This window comes from Amphibalanus amphitrite, unplaced genomic scaffold, assembly GCF_019059575.1.
Source record: "Amphibalanus amphitrite isolate SeventyFive unplaced genomic scaffold, NRLGWU_Aamphi_draft 000079F_arrow, whole genome shotgun sequence".
NCBI classification, from domain to species: Eukaryota; Metazoa; Arthropoda; class Thecostraca; order Balanomorpha; family Balanidae; genus Amphibalanus; species Amphibalanus amphitrite.
The window spans coordinates 745,667-766,914 of NW_024881575.1; positions in this window are offsets into that span (position 1 = coordinate 745,667).

Here is a 21,248-nt window from a genome sequence, read left to right on the forward strand (position 1 = left end):
CCCAACCGTAACACATGGAAAAGCATAATCCTTTGCATGTCCACCCACTTGCCAAGTTTCAGCTCAATCAACCCAGTCGTTAAGATATTGTAGATCGAACAAATCGTCACCACTTATTTGGCACTTGGCGCGTGCCTTGTCCCTCGACCCCTACGACTTTGTGCTATGTTCACGTGCTTAAGCTTGGACGTTTCTACATTGTAGATGTGGTTCTAATTCCTGATGTGGTCTTGTTCCGTTTCGTCGTGTCATTAACGAGAACGAAGTGGATAAACTTTCGCTTTTTCCCATAGACAAAGGATTGTGTCATTAGTTCGTTCCCCTACGCGTACGGTGGCGCTAGTGTCGTTCAGCGGGAACGGCTTCCAGGCGGCTTCCAGTGTAGTCTGTCTATACTTATAGGTCAATGAATGCAACGCTTGGCTAACGCGCTTTCCGCTTTCCAAATGCCGCCCAGGACGCTTGTTTTGAATGTGGAGGGCAAACCGCGCGCCTGTCGGTGGTGTGCGGTTTTGCTATGGAGAGACGGAAACGCAACCATCGTGAAGAAATCCGTGTATCTTGGCTGTCCCCAAGATTCTAACAGATAAGGTTGGGACGCTAGTCACGTGATCCTTTTCCCTGCTTTTCCCAACCCTACTCACGATTTTCATAAGCCTTGATTTATTCTTGAAACACTGCACAGAGGCGTTTGTAGTTAATTCATCTAAAAAAACTAATTCAATGATATTTGAAATTAACAAACACATTTTTACTCGCAATATCAAACAAAAGTTGAATTTATTCGCGTTTCATTAATTTAATCAGCTGGCAGCCATCACCCATCGTCCTTTATGTAGTCGAACTTGACGCACTCCAATAGTGTTCGAAATTTGTGACGTTTACTTGTGGCTATGGCGACCGGGCAGTACCTACGCTTTTCATTCAACAAGTGCCTGCGGAGCTGCCGCTCACACTTTTGAACACAGTCTTTATGCGTCAGTTTCTGTGACGCGTCATATCTGAAACATGTTTCGTGAGGCTCCAGAACCATTCAAATCATCTCCTTCAAATTTCAAAAGGAGTGTTTGGTAGCATTTTCATGTGTCTTTTGGGCTTAATTGCTAGCTCCATTCATCCTATCTTGTGTGAGGATAGCCATCACTCGGGGACCAGTCGTTGAAAGCAAGAAACAACGATGAGGAGAAGGTCATGTAAAAAGTCGCAACGATTGCATTGAGCATTAAATGACGTAAATATTTTAACCCCCCCCCCACCGCCTCAGGCGATCACGTGCCGTCACCCACCTGAACAGATAGCTGTCCCCACGGTTTCCGCGCCTGTGGAATTGAAAGACGTTATCCTATCTGATCAAACAACTAATTCGCCATGCGTCTTCTTACCTGGTGGACCCCAGCCGACCTCTAACCTCCCGGAGACGGTGTCGCTCGCCGGAGAGTGGTGTTGCCCGCCGATCCCGCAGCACAGTGACCCCCGTATCACGGCCCACCGGGCCACTCACACAGCCGGTCCGCCAAAGGTACAGTGACGTCATGTCGCCACTGTTGGTCTTGAACGCCGACGCCCCAGCGCAGATGTGAAAGGAGTCTTGCCATTCCAGGGTCTGACAGGCGGCCGGTGAACGGTAAAACAGCACCTCGGCCGTTTCGATTTCAAAAAGTGGCATGTCCCTGTGCCTGAAAGAATCCAAGGCTATAGAACTCCAAAGTACCACTGTTTCGTAGAGATTGTGACTTGTGAGTCGAGACGTAACCATTGCCTTTCGCGCTCCTAGTAAATCAAAACGTTTCTGTGTGCTAACGCGCAAGGCTGGTTCGATTGTGCCGCACTTTGGAGCTAAAAGGTATCCGGTGTCTGCCCATGTTCCCATAGGACCCCATCCTTAGTCTTAAAGGGACCCTCCCACCTTCAAAAAAGTTAATGAATTGGCATGAAAGTGATGTCGCTCGGTTCAGAAAGAGCAAAAACGAATATCTACCAAATTTCATCGAAAAATATTCACCGGTTTTCAAGATATTAGACTTTTACTTTTGTTTATTTTTTGGGATCTCCGCTGTTCCTAGCGACTTTATTTGAAAGTGCGGCATTTGTTGCGCGCAAAGCAGCATATACCACCGCGTGCTACAAAACGTTTTAGTCAAACATTTAACGGACGTTCGAAAGCCTGATGACGTCATCAGATTCCCGTAATGGTTAAGAGATAGGGACCACGCTGGTCCCACCCTGCAAGTAAAGGGAAGAAATTTCTTGAACACCATAAAGCTGCGGGGGTTGCGACCAGGATAAATGGTGGTTTCTGAGCCTGGCCGCAAACTTGGCTATCTCAACTCAAAACTAATGTTAAGGTGGGAGGGTCCCTTTAACATTACCGACTCAGTAGATCCACAGGCGAGAATGGGTAGAGAATGGCAAGGCCATATATAGGAGAATGGGTACAATCCGACCTCTCCTTGTACCGGGTAGCTATCCTTTTTGTTCATTATCATAGGCAAATCGAGGGCCAAATCAAGGCCCTATATACCAAATTACATCTGCGTCTGGCATTCATCATACTTGTGCAACTGTATGTTCATGTACCTACCCGCTGCGCAGCACACTCACTGCTCTTCCTATGGCCGCTGATTTGACCTGGCGGCTTGTCCAGGGCGCTGAAGAGTCGGCATGCCGTAGATCTATGTCACAGATCAGAAAGGGAGAGTAAAGCGGACGGTGGGGCACTCGACAGTGCCGTCGGTTTTTACCAAGGCTATGTAACAGTTTTTACGCGGCGATTTGCTAACAGCACAGACCAGCGCAGACCAAAACATCTGTCCAGTCTTCAATAGGAAATGCTGCTGCCTGCTGATCGGCGTCTCAGCTTGACGTTTCAGACGGGTGACGGATCGCGGATTTTCTCAGACCGGTGTGTAGCCCCACACGGACTACACACTTACACAGAGGGCCTTATCGGGCCCTGCGGCATCGGTGAGATCGGCAATCCTTTCGTGGGCTATTGTGCTGCTGCAAGCTGGATCGCTTCAGACTGAGAGGGTGTACAAAAAAAAAAAATGCAGGGAGACGACGGCTGCCAACTATACATACTACACTGCCTACTATACAGTTTATTTGCAGTATATACTATGGATACACGCATGGTATTGGTTACGCCGGTGACGTTCACTGCCAGCTGAGCTGGCTGTGTTCCCATGGACAGTCGGGGGCCAGGGGTGCCTTATCCCGGCCCGTCGCTCACGTCCCTTGGCCAGTCGCTCTGCGAGTGTGCCGTATCGTCATCGGCCAGTCGGTGCCGCGTGCTATCACGAACCAATTGACCACGGCCATCCTCCGGGCAAAGGGAGATGACGCAACTAAATCGGACCATCAATCTGATGCGTACTGTGCGGCTCTTCGGCCGTTGAAAGTTACATGCATGCTTGGCAAAATGTGTGAATAAAGACATTCATTTCATAATATTATTTTTTTTCTCTTCGCGAGGACTGGAAAGGTTAAAGAGAGATTGAAATGTGAAAAGTTTGTTTTTGCAACGTGAGTCCACAACTTTTTGACTAGAAGAAAACGTTAGTTCATGACTATTAACCCGCGCCCCAGTGGCGGTCTCAGCCAACCTCGCCCTAGTGGGGGGGGGGGGGGGGGCATATGTTACCACCCACCTCTAACTAAAAAACTAAGAGGGCTAGAAAGACGCGGTAAAATGCAGTCAATAGCTCTTAATGCGTACGTTTGAAAGTATTTCGGTTATTTTTCATCTTAGAGCAATATTGGGGTCACTGGGGGTCATCAAAGGTCAAAATTTGCCAAATGTCATTTTATTTCTCAGAAAACATGCATTTATCTCAGGAACTATGATAGCTAGAAAAACGCATGGAAAAGCAATCAATAGCTTTTGAACTCTTCTTTTGATAAGGTTATAATCAAAATTGACCTTAGGTCAACGGTTAAGCCTCCAGAGGGCAAAAACTCCAAAAATAGCTGTTTTTACGAAATGTGTTTTTTGACAATAACTTTTGACTAAAAAGTGTTTTTTGACAATAACTTTTGACTAAAAAAAGCCACAACATTTATATTGCCAGAATCGTGTTCCTCTCGCCGAGACGCGTCGAATGAACTATAATTTGACTTTGAAAAGTCAACTTGAAAATTTGACCTCAGGTCAAGGTCATGACCTGACCGGAAAAGGTCATGTTGCATATCATACGATGCGTCGCAACAAGACAAACACAATGAGACCATCCCCAGCGTCCTATCTCTTTCCAATCGAGAGTTATTGGCAAAAATCCGTTTGTAGCCTCAAATGACCTCGGATGACCTTTCTAGAGGCTATCAGAAAAAAGACACCTCAGTCGTTACGGGTGGTCCAAATCATTGTGATTCTGAAATACTTGGACTGTTCCTATGCGTACACACGGATCTAGAAGCATTTTCGTTTTTCTCCATTGACTTATAAAGATAAGGTCACGCCACTGTCCTGACCTTAGGTCACGGATATAAAAAATCCGAGATATACAAATTGTAGGCGCCCATAACATCATGCAATCCACCAAGTTTAAAACCTTTCTGACAAACATTGCAGGCTAGACATGATTGCAAACTTTTTTAGGCTTGGTCAGTTAACTTGACCTGGTGACCTGACCTGACATGACCTGGGGTCAAAAATTTCACAAATTGTCCAAAATTGATGTACAAAAAGTTACCTTAAGCAGCGCGGCGCTACGCGCCGCGGTTTTTTATTCACACGCAAAAAACGCGACAGGGTGGTAACACATGCCCCCCACTGCACTGGGGCGAAGGTTAACCCGCGCGGGGCTGGGGGGGGGGTAAATTTTACCCCCCCTCGCGAATTTTTGCGATATCTCAAAAACGGCGGCGCGCAGCGCCGCCAAACTTTCAGTACCTTTTCTTACATCAATTTGACACGTTCCCTGAAAATTTGAGCGAAATCCGTCGGCAAATTTTTGAGAAATTGACGTTTTAGTGACGTCATGTTCGCCATTTTCGCCTCAAAAACGGCAAAAGTTCAAACGCCGCTAACATCTTCATTTTTAAAGGAATCAAGACGTAACAAAAAAGGTTATACGTAATTTTACTTTGTCTATCAAATGGCTATCTCGGTTTTTTGAAAATTTTGGATTTTGGCCTAAATTTTTTCAAAAAACTAACTTTTTTGGGAAAATCATTATAAAATCCAAAATTTTGAGTCTATCGAAAAAACCGGAATATATGTCATAGAAGTGGTCTATGTGCACCTACATACCAAATTTTAGAAGAATCGGTTCAAAAATGTGGGAGTTATTCAAAATTTTATGACGTCACGACACACAAAATTTTTGAAAATGACTTTTTTGGAAGTTCTAGACCTCATACGGAAACAAAAATAGCACCATTCGATTCGCTGTGAAAAACAGCATCAGATAGACACCTTTTTAGGCCTTAAAAACCAACTTCAAAATTTGACCTCACTTGACCTGACCTTGACCTGACCTCGACCTGAAATTCATCCAGAGGTGGTCCATATCACTTATTGAGTGTGCCTATTGAATTCTATGAGTAAAATGACCCATAAAACATGTGTCGCACATGCCCTTTTCTATATTTTGTTTTTTGGTGACCTGACCTGACCTGACCTGACCTTGACCTTGACCTCTGAATGATATTGTATGCAACGAATATTGTCTTGGTAGCCTAAGAACACGTTTTGGGCGATCAGTCTCAGTCCATGACTCCATTCTTCGGTAACTACGGTGCAAGGCCGATACCGTAGAAACTTGCAATTTGTACCCTTGACCTGACCTTGACCTTGACCTCAAACTTTAAATTAAGTACATGTTTTTAGTAGTTCGTGATGAGAGCTTTCGATTGGCGTTTGAATTTTCCAAATCGGACCATTAGTTCGGGAGATAACAGGGGGGGTAAAATTTACCCCCCCCCCCCCAGCCCCGCGCGTTCGGCTGGAGACCCCAGCCCCGCGCGGGTTAAGATAGCGTGATGGTGATTCGAATACCGTTTAGGATAGTTACGAATGTCAGCATTACCGTGCTGAACATACTTTTGTTAATATAGTCTTAAATTTTCATGTGCCGGGGCCCAACCAAAATTTGCAATTAAGCTCACAATTAACCTTCGCCCCGTTCGGGGGGGGGGGGAGAGTATTCTGGCCCCCTTGTGGTTTTTCCTGAATAGCAAGAAAACGGTGGCGCGCAGCCTCGCCAAATTTTCGTTACCTCCCTGGGCATCAGTTTGACACCTTTACACTAAATTTCAAGTCTTAGCTCACCTTATGTCAGGAGTTATTGAGGTCAAACTGAGGTCATGTTCCAGCGAAAATGAGCAAAAAACATTAAGTCTTGAAACGCTTACAAAAGCTACAGTTGGCAAGCAATTTCAAAGTTTTTTTGTGTGTGGTCGTGTAGAGAAAAGACGGCGCTACAAAACTGCTATCCCAGATTTTCCAATGTTGTGATTTGAACCTCCAAATTAAAAAATGATTTTTTTATATGAAAAAGGAAAAAATTCTCAAGTTTTTTTTTTAAAATATCAAAACCCGTACTATATAAGATATTCCCTGTGCTCTTCTATCTACATGTCAAATTTTAGATCGATACCTCCTTGTTTGGCGAAGTTGTAGCAAAAAAAAAAAAAAAACAACTCGAAATGATGACATCAAATTTTTAACTCAATTTTAAGATAGCAATTCTAGACCACGTAGCGCAAAACAAAGACCAACATTAGCCTCCCCGTGACGAGCTGCATCGAATCGATACTCATTTTATGAAAAATATCAAGTTTGAAATTTGACCTAATTTGACCTGACCTTCACCTGACCTTCACCGGAACATAATCTGAACTGACCCCAAAGGCTATCAGACCCACATAATCGTATTTGGCACATAAAATGGACCATAAAACATGCATCACATGATATTTTCATATTGTGACCCTCAGTCCCAGCCAGCAATTTTGCTCCGGGCCCAAGCAGGCTCAAGTGCGGATTGCCCGAGATTTTTAGTCGGGCTAAAGTCGGCTAGGGCTTGGGCTAAAGTCGGCGTATGACACAAATACGCCGACTAAAGCCCATGCTCTGCCGGAGGTATGCCCGCTCTGCGAGCTCCGGACAGCCGTAGTTTAGCCCTAGTTGAGCGACGATTGGCGTTAGCCCGATTTAAGCCCGAGCAGTGAATCCATTTATATAATGGAGATTACTCTGGGCCCGAGCGGGCTGAACTCCGGCAAGCCCACTCTGTGTGCCCTGTCTATCCCGACTTAAGCCATAGAAGTGAATGGGGTTTATACATTGCAAACTGCTGTGGCTTTGCTCGGGTTCGGTTCGAGTGATGGCTCCTGTTTTCTCTAGTCTCGACTTGACTTCATCTTGCTTTTGCTTCACACTGGATCAAGTAGCAAGGAGCAACCAATGCACTTTCAGCAGGTTGTGCGGTTTCAATGCATATTTAAAATTGTTACGGTCACTCATATGCTCTGTTAACCGGTCATCGAGGCTCGAGCATTGCAAAAGGAAAGTAGTGGTTGACTTTGATTGAATGTATATTTCAAACGACTACAGGCACGTCAAATGAAACACAAATACATGAAACAGTGGACTGCAAACTGCAGCAGTAATATGGCATGAGTCATGAAAAAACGCCATCAAAACTATAAAACAATCACAAGGCCCGCTAGCCTCCCTCCCCGTTCATAATACTTGGTTAAACACTCAACTGAAAGCATAAAGTAAGGACAGCAAGTAATCGCTCATAAGACATAAAGCAATAAGCAAACAATCGTTTATAAGGAACTTCACTCTGGTGAATGGGAGCTTTGGAGGCGTCTGGCTCCTCCACACACACACACATCTGCAGTAGGTGATCGGCCAGCTTTCGGCGCAGTTTCCGTATATGTAGGTATACCTACTTAATTATAAGCAGGCAGTTTCCGCTAAACCACTTGGCGAGGGCGACTGCGGCGTCCACCCGGTCCTGGTTTGTATAATTATTCCATTTTTTGGAACCATTTGCTCTAATGGTACGTACCTGAAAAAGAAATTAATTGGTTTAATTTACATTGCATGTTTGCTTGAAAAATAGCTTATTGATGCATTAATACTGTAAAAACACTTCTCATTGATCCGTATAAAATGTTCATTTTATTTTAAATGCGGACAGAGAATGAGCGTGCTCGGTGATAAGTAGATAAATACTTGTGTTTTGTATTCCATTTTCCTTGGTCAGAAGTACTGGTATTTTATAAAGATATAAAGGCACGGAATGCAGCTTTTCTGAGCGAGGGTATAAGTCGCCAGGCTGAACAGATATTCAGCTTCATGTTTGATGGCGTCAAACTCAGTCAAAATCATGACGTTTACATACGATCAAGCGCACCATTCAATACACTTACCTACCGTAAAACTCCATGCCAGTCCACTTGATAAGAGCAGTGAGCACTATCCCTTCTTCGCGCTGTCACACGCGCCCAAACATCAACCACCAAATGCCCCAACACCGGTGTGTCGTTTCGTCGCACAGCGCACAGACTGTCACAAACGCTGCACATGATTGGCGCAGAACTGCGCATGCGCGAACAGCCGAACAAGTATGGCTAAGCTCCGGCTTTACTCCAGTTAGCCGAAGGACACAGCCAGCTTGATCAGCCCGCGCTGCGGGCAGATGTCGGGCTGAGCTACTGCTATCCGCACGTGGGCATAGCTGAGGCATGCCCCAGCTCAGCCCTAGTAAAAAATGCATTGGTTTTGATCAAAGTGGGCAAACCCAAGCTAAGCCCAAGCTGCCCGACGCTTGCCACAGGTCAGCCCAAGCGAATTGCTGGCTGGGGTGACCTGACCTATGTGACCTGACCTGGTATCAGTGACCTCAAATGGCAAAATATGTGTTTGACGAACATTTACCCATCAATGATTTTCAATGAAATGCATTTTACTCGATTTTACAACGCATTTCTTGAAATGCCTGTAAACGGTGAAAATTCGACATTTGACCTGACCTGTGACGTCATCGGTTTGACCTAGGTCAACGAAATTGGGTCACAAGGTAGTTCCCTGATGGGGCTATCCAACACCGCTTGCCACTTGTAGCTATGTTGCGTGGTTCTCGAGATCTTAGGTGGGGGGGCAAATTGCCCCCCCCCCCAGCAGGGCGCGCTGCTCGGCAGACCCCAGCGGGGCGCGGGTCCCTTAAATAAAACATCGGATAAATGACCCATCTGCATTTTAAGACGTCTTTCATTTGCGACCATTTGCAACGCCGTGCTATGCACCGTTTTTCCGAAAAAAAAAATACACTGTGAATTTTGAGGGTTTTTGATTTTTTAAAGGGACAAGGGTCCCTTAAATAAAAAATCGAAAAATGACCCACCAGCATTTTAAGGCGTTCTTTCATTTGGGACCATTTGCAACGCCGTGCAATGCACCGTTTTTCCGGAGAAAGGTAGGTACACTGTCATTTTTTAGTTTTTTTTTAATTTTTGGGGTTTCCGTTCCTTTGATGGAATTTTAAGAGTCGTGACCAGCGTGGTCGAGTTGACCTATAACCCAGTTTTTATGGCTATAGCTCAACGTTGCAAATTCTGTTGTGTTGGATGTCGGCTAACTTCACGGACATACCGAATCGAAAGATCCATTGACCAAAACACTAGGATAAATCGTAGTAAACCGTTCGTGGCAAGAACAGCTGATCTTTTCCCGGCCGAGAAAAGATCACTTGATCTTTTCCCGACCGGGACAAGATCAACCGTTTTTGAATATATGGAAGTAAAGAATTAAAGAATTTATGGCAACTAATAGTGTCCATGGTGTGTCAAAAGTGGAAATTAGCCGGTGCTCCGTCTGGCAATCCGGCAGCCCGCCGCCATAGGGAAATTCATGTTTTTTGTCGCTTTTTCGCTCCCTATGAGTCACTTGATTAATTAGAGCTTAACTAGGAACGAGGCGGGTCACTTGGACGTATTCGGGAGCCGAATACGGTGTTTTGGAGCCAATGCATGGGAAACCCTACCCGCCCAGTGCGAGTTTTAAAGAGTCTGCATGCCCAAATTAACACGCTCACTGCGGGTTAATTTGCGGGGGGTTGTTTTCAACCCCCCTCTGGTTTTTTCGCTATAACTCAAAAACCAGTGAAGCTACGACTTTGAAACTTGGTATAGCTGTTCATCAAACAATTTTACATCACCTCTTAAAAAAATTAGTGTTAGGTCATGCAAGGTCAGGTCACCAGGTCACGATAAGTGACCTCACCTCATAAAAAGTTTGACGCTGTGCTACATCCACACCATTTGACTGAATGCTATGAAACTTACAGAAACATATTAGGCGACCATAAGGAACATTTTGTTTATTTCGAAATTTGTATTTCTGTAACCTTAGGTCAGGTCACTTTTTGGGACCCGGTATGCAATTCAACGGTCACCAACGGTTTTTCTTCAATAACTTTTAATTGAATAGAGATAAAGACTCCGTTCGACGTTTATCGTGTTTGTCTCGTCAATGCGGATCGAATGATATGCAACATGACCTATTTCGGTCAGGTCATGACCTTGACCTGAGGTCAACTTTTGAACTTGACCTTTCGAGGTCATATTATATACCATTCGATGCGCCTTGACGAGCTAAGAACGATGGTGTGTGAATTATTTCTCTATCTCTTTGGGAAGAAAAGTTATTGCAGAAAAAAAAAACATTTCCGGAAAATTTGCAATATTGATCTGACATTACATGACCTCAGGCTGAACAGTTGACCTCAGGTCAAATCTGAGGACAGCTTAGCGAAAGAGCGTTTCAACAGCTATCGAATGCTTTTTTCGCAACTTTCTAGCTCATCTAGTTCCCGAGATAAAGCGGGAAATATGGAGGGATGTCGAGATCGCTAAAAATTGCAACATTTTGAGTTTGGTGACCTCTGCTGACCTCGTTTTTGACCTGACCCAAAAATGATCTTTGGATTTCTTGTAGATCTCATCTCAACCTATCCAACACCGTTTACCGCTTGTCGCTACGTTGCGCCGTTTTCGAGATCTCAGGGGGGGGGGGGTATTTTCACCCCCCCCCCCCTCCTGCAGTTCGTGTTCGGCTCAGACCCGCTGCAGTGCGCGTGTTAACGTTGAGCGCGGCCGTTTTCGGTCGGTTTTCCCCGACCTTGTGGCGAAATCGCCTTATTTATTCAACCAGGGTGGGCTAATTCGCTTAACCCTTTTAGTGGCAGGCTCCTGGCTACCCCTATTAGTGGCAGGGGGGGGGGGCTGTTTACGACCCCCTTGATATCTCGAGATCTAACGGGCCGATTTTCAAAATTCAAACGTCATTCGATTTCGCTCAACGTGATCTACATTTCTAAAAAATAAAAATTAAAAAATGTCAATAGGGGGTAGAGGGGGGTAAAAACGGGCAAAGTGCAGATACATTTTAGACTGTTTATCACGGCCAGGTTCCTGAACCAATCTTAACCCGCGCGGGGCTGGGGTCTCCAGCCGAACGCGCGGGGCTGGGGGGGGGGGGGGGTAAATTTTACCCCCCTGTTATCTCCCGAACTAATGGTCCGATTTGGAAAATTCAAACGCCAATCGAAAGCTCTCATCACGAACTACTAAAAACATGTACTTAATTTAAAGTTTGAGGTCAAGGTCAAGGTCAGGTCAAGGGTACAAATTGCAAGTTTCTACAGTATCGGCCTTGCACCGTAGTTGCCGAAGAATGGAGTCATGGACTGAGACTGATCGCCCAAAACGTGTTCTTAGGCTATCAAGACAATATTCGTTGCATACAATATCATTCAGAGGTCAAGGTCAAGGTCAGGTCAGGTCAGGTCAGGTCACCAAAAAACAAAATATAGAAAAGGGCATGTGCGACACATGTTTTATGGGTCATTTTACTCATAGAATTCAATAGGCACACTCAATAAGTGATATGGACCACCTCTGGATGAATTTCAGGTCAAGGTCAGGTCAAGGTCAGGTCAAGTGAGGTCAAATTTTGAAGTTGGTTGTTAAGGCCTAAAAAGGTGTCTATCTGATGCAGTTTTTCACGGCAAATCGAATGGTGCTATTTTTGTTTCCGTACGAGGTCTAGAACTTCCAAAAAAGTCATTTTTCAAAAAATTTGTGTGTCGTGACGTCATAAAATTTTGAATAACTCCCACATTTTTGAACCGATTCTTCTAAAATTTGGTATGTAGGTGCACAAAGACCACTACTCTGACATATATTCCGGTTTTTTCGATAGACTCAAAATTTTGGATTTTATAATGATTTTCCCAAAAAAGTCAGTTTTTTGAAAAAATTTAGGCCAAAATCCAAAATTTTCAAAAAACCGAGATAGCCATTTGATAGACAAAGTAAAATAACGTATAACCTTTTTTGTTACGTCTTGATTCCTTTAAAAATGAAGATGTTAGCGGCGTTTGAACTTTTGCCGTTTTTGAGGCGAAAATGGCGAACATGACGTCACTAAAACGTCAATTTCTCAAAAATTTTCCGACGGATTTCGCTCAAATTTTCAGGGAACGTGTCAAATTGATGTAAGAAAAGGTACTGAAAGTTTGGCGGCGCTGCGCGCCGCCGTTTTTGAGATATCGCAAAAATTCGCGAGGGGGGGTAAAATTTACCCCCCCAGCCCCGCGCGGGTTAACGCAACTCTTGCCGATCGATAGAGAATGAACCAGGAATTCACATGGATCCTAAAAATATGCATTTTCAAAAATCATAGGCGGATACAGATCATTGAGATTGGGGGTACACAAAAAGTGTAGTAAATAAGGTTTTTGTTGGTACTGTTTCTAAAAAGGGTGGTAATGGTCTTGTTATGTTACAATTTTCTTATGAGAGAACGACTAAAATTGTATTGGTCATGCATAGGCGGTGTCAGGGCACCTATGTTGGGAGGTAAAACATAACCCCCTTTTTGGACGCCTGGATCCGCCTACCTATTATAGCAAAAACGTGTCAAAAGAGGATGCACAATAACTTTGTATATGTTATCACATGATACATTTCATTCACTGTTCGTAAAACTGGTACATACAGTTATAATAAATCAGCATCGTGATCTTCGCCCAAATGACTCGCTTCACGAATATAGGACCCCCCAATTCCCAGTGCTCTGGAGCCGCCCCTGGTAAAGTTATGAACTTGAAATTTTCAGGGAATGTGCCCAATTTAGTTTTAGGAAAAGTCAGAAAATTTCAGCATCGTAGCTTCAGCGGTTTCGGAGATATTCCCGAAAAACCTGAGGGGTGGATGAAAACTGCCACTAATAGGGTTAACTAGGAATGAGGCGTTGAAGAGAATTATTCAAGGAATAGAGCTGTGCAAAAATATTTTTTGTATTGTTAAAACTGTATCCGCCCTCGAACGATAAATATTGTTGACCCATCAGAAACGCATCACCTGGAATGCGTTTGGACTTGGCTGGATCTAATATTAGCGAGTATCTGCTAATGCAGTTTCTTGGCTTACATAATACGCACACAAGCATACATACTTCCTGCCCTTGGTTATTCCTCACTTGAATGAAAATTTTGCTATAATAACTATTCCAAGCAGTTAACAGGTTTTAGTGCAGTGCCAATTCGGAACCGTTCAGCGCCGCCAGTCTCCCAGGCGGCGCGTAACCAGGGTATATTGAGTGAATTGAGTGAAGGGTAGGACGAACTTTGGTAGGAATTTCTAGTATAACTACTAGAAAACCTACTATATGTGGTCGGGACTAGCAAACAGTTAGTTCAAACTAGAATATGGTAGCGCTTATGGTTCGCAGTCGTGACGCGCACGTGACATTTATTTCTTAAATTTCTTAAATAACAGGTTTTAGGGGCCGATTAGTGCGCAGATACTTTCAATTAGCTATCAATAATTGATTACGCAAACATTCAAGATTCTACATCATTCAATTCTCGCCGAAATCACACGGCGCTCCCAGGATTCGAACTCACGACCCTCGGATCCGTAGCCCGATACGCTACCGACTGCGCTACCGAGGACCGCGCGCTGACGATCGGAGAGGCGGATCGCGGGTGCTGGCTAGTGGTGTCAATCGGAACTTGAATCTTCGGAATTCCGATTTTGTCCAATGTCCGATTCGGAATTCGGTTGGACAATGGCAGCAGGCTTTGGACAACTTTGGACAATCGCTTGCTACACCTCAACATTTTTAAAAAGTAGTCGTGTTTAACATTGATTGGCTATGAGAAAGCTCAGCTTTCGATATGATTAACACTTTTGAGCTTGTAACGGTACATGAAAAGCAAATTAAATAACAGTGTTGAGTGTAAACTATTGCGTAGGTGTCGGACATCTTTGGACAAATGGCTGGCTTGGACATTTTTGGACGGACAATCGACGTAAGCATTGGACATTGGACGGACTTTGGACAAACGTTTTCTGAAATTGACACCTCTAGTGCTGGCGTGCAGAGAAATCTTTACCCTGTACGCCGTAGAAGATCGGCTGGGTTTCGTGAAAAATGGTAGAGGAATTGTCGAAAGAAAATTCATCAATCTATCATTTGAGACTAAGAACCATTGATTCCTTCGAAGGTTGACCGAGATATCGCTCGCCGAAAACAGGCCATTTAACATGTAAACCCTATGGGCTGGTAGGAAATGTACGCCGTGGAGCAGCAGTGCTACCAACTAACTTCGGCGGGGGCCGAGCGCGTAACGGCTGCCGCCGGCCGCCGCGCCGCCGCTCTGGCACGGTGTTTGACTTCATATCTCTGTTGCTAGAAAAGTTGTGGACCGATTTACTTGATTCTTGCATGAAAAGATCCGCCATTCAATTCTTAGCAGATAACGAAAATTTGACGTCAATTGCGCAATCCGCTGCCCATATTGTGGTACTGCCATCTATTGACAAGGCTGGCGAACTAAAGCCGGGCGGCTATTTCCACTTTTGATACAATACACCATGCCAAGAAATATGCATGGGTCTGCCGGGAAGATGAAAATTATCAGCACTCGTGCCATCTTTTCACTCGGGTCAACGGTCATCCATTTCGCCGTTGAAAATTAGCTCCCAATCTAATAACGGATTGCAAAACTCGATAAAGGGTAGGTACGGTAATTTCTTGCCGCCGATGGGATTCGAACCCGCGATCTCAATCTTGTTAGAGAGGTCAAAAGTCATGTTCACGTGCGATCTTCCCGCTTTGCAAATCAAAGTTCTCATATCGATAGAAAACCCTGCATCGATAGTACCAGGGCACTAAAGATATGTAGTACATTTAGATCGAGCGGTTTAGGGGAAAGTGGGTGTATTGCGCCCTCCTAACCAATTGCGCCCACCCACATTCCCACGAATTCAATGGCATGTTCAGCATTTTGTTTTCGAAAACATTATTTTCACCACTGGATAGTTCCTTTTATGGCCCAAGCTTCCCGATAAAGCCAATCAGCAAGGTTCATTACGCCATCGAAGATATTAGCGCGTTTTCTTAACTTTTTTGCATCATTTTGAACCGTTGGCTATAAAAATAGGCGATACATGTGTGATTTTGAGAGTGATATTTGGAAAGAAAAATCCTTTTTTCATTATATTTCACTGAAACAGTAAACATCCTTTAGCATCTTTATGGTAACTTCTACGCTTTTATTAAAAAGTACCTCAATTTTAATTGCGCCCATGGCAATTGCGCCAGGGGGGCGCAAATAGAATAATGGTGTAGCTATTGTATCACGACAGTATGAATGCATCATTAACTGATTGCAATAAAGAAGGAGTTTGATGTCAGGCAGGGGAGCAACCCGCCATCGTCAGTCCAAAAATTATTTCTCTCATCGAACTTATAATGTAGCTGCCATTTGGGCTATGAACTTGCGGTGTAATTGACAAAATACGGCATTTTTAACATGGACACAGGCGTGAGAGGTGACAGCTATGATACAAAGTAAAAACTGATGTCAAAAAAGTTGTAAAAGCAATAAAAAATATTAATTTTGAGAGAAACGATTGAAAATATAACCGTCTAGGCGCATACGTTCATATATATCTAGTCGGTTACATCAAACGTTTTCGTTCCACTTCACAAGCATACCGGACACAAGTAAAGTTATTTACCTGCGCAAAAAAACATCGCAATTTATATCTACATTTATTATGTATCGAGTTTGATTCACATAATACATGTTCAAGTAAGCCACAATGACATAGAATGCCGGAGTGTATGCATTCCGTCTCCTTTGCTTAGCCATGTTAAAGGATAGGGCACAATTGGATTCTAATTGCGCCATCCCCCTGGCGCAATTTACAGCAGTTGTTGGCAAATGCGCCCTTTTGCATGTTTCTGAAAAAGCAGCTGTCAGAAGCAAACGAAACATTCTTAATTGATCGGGAGGCCCTTAAATCGTAGCCAATGAGTTCCTCTCTAAAATGGTTACCAGTGCATGCTTACATCTCCAGTGGTTTTCTTACAATTAGCGTTTTTCCTTAAGGTGGCGCAATTCACCCTCCTTCCCCTACATAGCCTTGGATCGAGCATATCAAATATTTAAGCCACCAGTGACGTCATCAACGTGTCCGAGCATTGTGGGTAATCTCACGTAAATGTTATATGCATTCGGGCCCTAATAATGCATGAACCTTGTTTGTTTACAACAGAAAGCGACAGAAAGCAACGGCTCCATGACTGGGACACGCCTAAGAGCTGGACTTTTTGATGACGTCTTCGGGTGACGTCATGTCGTGTGTGACGTTTCGTGAGCAGGTAAGGAAAAGTCACCACCGCTGGCGAACATTGGTGCGGTAAATGGCAAACACAAATGCTGCGCAGAAAAGACAAATGTGTAACTTCAGACAACGTCCGAGGAGAATCATAAAAAAAATTATATGTTTTCTCTGTATTATTAACATATTCATCATATATACCATATAAGGGCCACATGTTGTTTACAGGGAGACATGTCAGACAGCCCAGTAGGATGAGGCTTCGTCAAGCGTCATTTTTAGCAAAGCTTTTCTTGCTTAAAAGTTAAAATGACAACACTCACTGGGAAAATGGTGATATGATATTATTTTAATGGCCATTGAAAATTCTGTATGTCAGATTTGATATTCCGAACAGCTGTTTGGCAAGATATTTTCAGTACCTAAGTAATCCACTTTGCTAGAGTACTTTTGTGCGCTTTTACGTGAATGCATCCATTTCCCCCTGATATAAACTTTTATAGTGATATCAAGCACCTTTTTTCTTTGTGTTCAAACTTTGAATTTCAGCGCCAAATGCTGGCTCTGTTCAACTTTGGACCCCCATTTACAACAGCCAGAATCAAGATTCTTTGTCTTCTTTTAAGAACTGCCGGAATAACTTTCCTATCTTACTTCCCGTAACCTGAAACTTGTGTTTTCTCCACCAGGGTGCAAAATTGGTATAATGGTGGTCAAATTTGATTACCATGACATCATCACCGTAGTCATAGCTAGCAAAGCTGTAGTCGAAAACAGTATTGCTAAAAATGACCACTCTTGACCAACCAAACCTCACCCCACTGAGTTCAAACACCATTGTCAAAAGTCCTTACGCTTGACTCCCAGCTGTTGTGTCTTTGCTATGCGATGTTAAACATATAAAACATCTTACTATTCATGTATGCGCCATGACTCATGTAGTCTTTTCACAGCCAAGACGCTCCTAAGGTGCTGGGAATGTGGGGAGTGCAGCAGCATCAGTGCAGCACCGATGGTCGGATGCGACGGCTGCGATAAATGGTACCACTTCCGTTGTGCGGGACTGACTAAGGAGCCAGGTAAGCGCAAATGTTTTCTGTCTCAGTATTTTTGTTGCAGCTATGGTGATCAAAGAAATATTTTCCGCACTGTTCAGCCAAACATGTATTTCAAACAATCAGAATCTGCTTCCCAACCAAGGGCGTCACCACAGGGGGGGGGGGGACGGAGGGGATCTCGTCCCATCCACTTTTTAAAATTTTAATATTACGCCTATGGCGTTGCATGGAAAGAATCGACTTGAAATGGTCCTCGTCCCCTCCAAAATGGTCAATGTCCCCTCCAGTCGTCGCACCGTGGCGTCGCCCCTGTTCCCAACTACACAAATTTAGTCAAACAATGTTCCAATATGGAATTTTCAGGTTCAGTTGAATGAAATAGGAACAATGATAATTGTAGATTACGTATACCTGCAAGAGAGGAAAACAGAATACATTGTATTGCTTGTCCTTCACCGATACTGTTATTTTTCCATTTCTAGAAACACCGACATGGCGATGCAGGTGGCGCTGCCTGGTGAGGCCGCGGTCTCCGGAATCGCCTGCAGACGAAGTCACCTGGCGTCCATCTGCACATCACTTGCAGCAGTGAGGCCTGCTGACAGCGTCTGGCAGTGTCGGCAACGTGCCAGACAGCTATCTGGAGTCCTGCTCACCGCAGGTCGCCGACAGGAGGGGCGACGCATCGTCTCCGAGGTCGCCTCAGCAGCAGTGAGACCCCACTGGCCGTCTTCTTAGGCTTCAACTAGATTGCGAACAACCTATGCTGAGACAACGCCCATGACGTGTGATCCGGTACCGCTACCGCACTGCGTGCCTGTGCCCGCCGTGAGCCGCTAGTGCATGGGTTCGACCATGAGAATATGTGTTTATGTTGCTTTTACTATTGTTTATACGTTGAAGTGACGAGTTGTTTATTTTTCGCAAGCCTCCGCTGTCCGGTTGCCTGCAGCTCCATGCAACGCCAGCTGTACTGTTGTTTTAATGTTGTCTCTCCGCTCAGCTGTGCTGTTGCCTCTCCGCTCATAACAACCTATGCTGAGACAACGCCCATGACGTGTGATCCGGTACCGCTACCGCACTGCGCGCCTGTGCCCGCCGTGAGCCGCTAGTGCATGGGTTCGACCATGAGAATATGTGTTTATGTTGCTTTTACTATTGTTTATACGTTGAAGTGACGAATTGTTTATTTTTCGCAAGCTTCCGCTGTCCGGTTGCCTGCAGCTCCATGCAACGCCAGTTGTACTGTTGTTTTAATGTTGTCTCCGCTCAGCTGTACTGTTGCCTCTCCGCTCATATACGACACCCTCTATATGAATGGCACCACTGATTGTCACACCCACTGTCCGTATTGTCCGTAGTGGTGTCTGAGCAGTAATCGCCACGCACTTTCAGAATGTGGATCGCTCATGATTGTTCAATACAATACAATACAATACACCCATGTTCATACAGCGTGCAGAATCCAGATTCTATTGAGGAGAGTTGAACCAAGTCACCATAGGCTCGGGAAGAGAGCAACGTGGAGGCCCACTGCCCCTTCCCCGGCCCCCACTGGGGGCGCCAGCCACTAACTTTTGACTGGATGTCAAGAGCGTCGCCACGAGGGGAACGAGTCGCCGGCCAGCCAAGGTAGCCAACGGCGTGTGAAGGTAACCTGACCTCGAGGAAACTGAGATGGCACCAACGGAGGTTTTGTTAAGTAGGCGACCAAAATTCGAGCGGCAGCAGCCTGGGCACCTTCACAGATAGCAGTGCCGCGTATCAGGGCGCCTTCGACGTTGAGCTGGGCGCCGATCATCAGGACGCCGGGGGAATATGACCCAATATCCCTCGTAAATATGTGCCTCGGAAGGGAGACCCAACCATAAAACTGAAAGCTCGCCGTATTTTATCCACTATTTTTCGAGCAGGTCCATAGATTTCCGTCCTCAAAAGTGCGGGGATATTCCCCAGTGTTTGAGTTGGATGGGACTATAGTAGCGTTTACACCGACAGGAGATTCCCATTGCCGGCTGTGGGAAACTACTGTCGGTGTAAACGCCATTCATATTTCCTGCGTCACCCCTGTGGGGACGCCCTTACTCCATGGTGCCGAGCTTATCAATTTGGATATCAATGGAATCAAAATCTCTTATCGATCGATGAAGAACTAAATTACCCCGACCCGGAGAGCGTCTTTGGAATCAAAGCAGTAGCACATGACGCAAGACTTCAGGCAAATAAATCCTTCTTGTCTGAAATAAAACATTTGTGTATTGATAAGCACGTTTTATAAGCAATGGTAGCAAGATTCTCCATGTATTTAGTTAAAGTGATAATTTAGTAGCAGATACTTACCGTCGCATTTCGTTTTTTTATCTAATAATTTATATTGTCAGAACTAGCAACATGTCTCTTCACTCAACAATAATTACAAAAGTGAAAAGGAAATGATAAATTGCTTATATTTTGGTGAAACTAAAAATTAATTCAGCACACATTTTTTTTTACAGCGTTGAAGTCCAGCTCCAAAGGACAGCTGACGATCGTAGCCGAGCAGGCTGTTTGGTACTTCTTCACTATTTCTTAGAAGTACCCGTTAGTACCGATCATGTCTCACATAATAAGCTATTGGAACAAAAATATGCATGTTCTTCTAATTATTCTCCTTCCACACTTTAAATAAATACTTTTGAAATGCATTTACTAATTAATTTCACAAAAACGGCTTGAAATTTTACAACGTCAAAATACTTATTCCAATTTCCATCATGAAACCACCACTATAGTACTTGCTTACAGAGCCGTGCGCACAGCGCGCGGCGTATTTACAAATTGCAACCGAGCTCCGCCGTGGGGTAAGGTGGGCAGGGGTTTTCGCACTACGGCTGCGGTTGAACTACCGTCTGTGGTAGAAACTTCAGGACGATGGCGCGTTTCATACGAAATCTGGCGCAATGTTTGTTTGCTTCTGAACTTGTACTGAGCGCTGTTCGGCAGCCGGCTATTTTGTGTGCAGGGTATGACGTATTTCGCGAGCTGACGTCACAGGCGGTGACGTCGGCTCGCGCGCGAGCCGAGCGCCAACGACAAACTAACGGGAACCCTCGGACACCCTCGGGGCATAAACCGCGGAGTAGCATATTGAGCGAGTCTTATAAGGAAAATTCATATATTTTCGTTTCACAAATGATAATCAGGGCGTCTCTTACCTTTTTACATATCATTTATGCTTACCTAACACTTCAGTTGCCAAATATCTGCAATTTATTCAAGCGAAGGTATTTTCAGTAAATATCAATGGTATAGACCGAAATCTTTTGAATAACAACTCCAACCAACAGAAATAAAAATAACTTAATTTATTCCAACCATTTCCTCCAAATAAACAACCCAAAAACTCACTTTTACACACATCATTCATAATAAAGCATACTAACACGCCGCTTTTGACAATTGCGGCGTCGAGTGGCGCGCTGCTAGCGCTCTTTTTCGATCGCAGAGACCCTGCACGCGCGCGAGCACACTACGTCACGTCCGGGGGGCACAGGT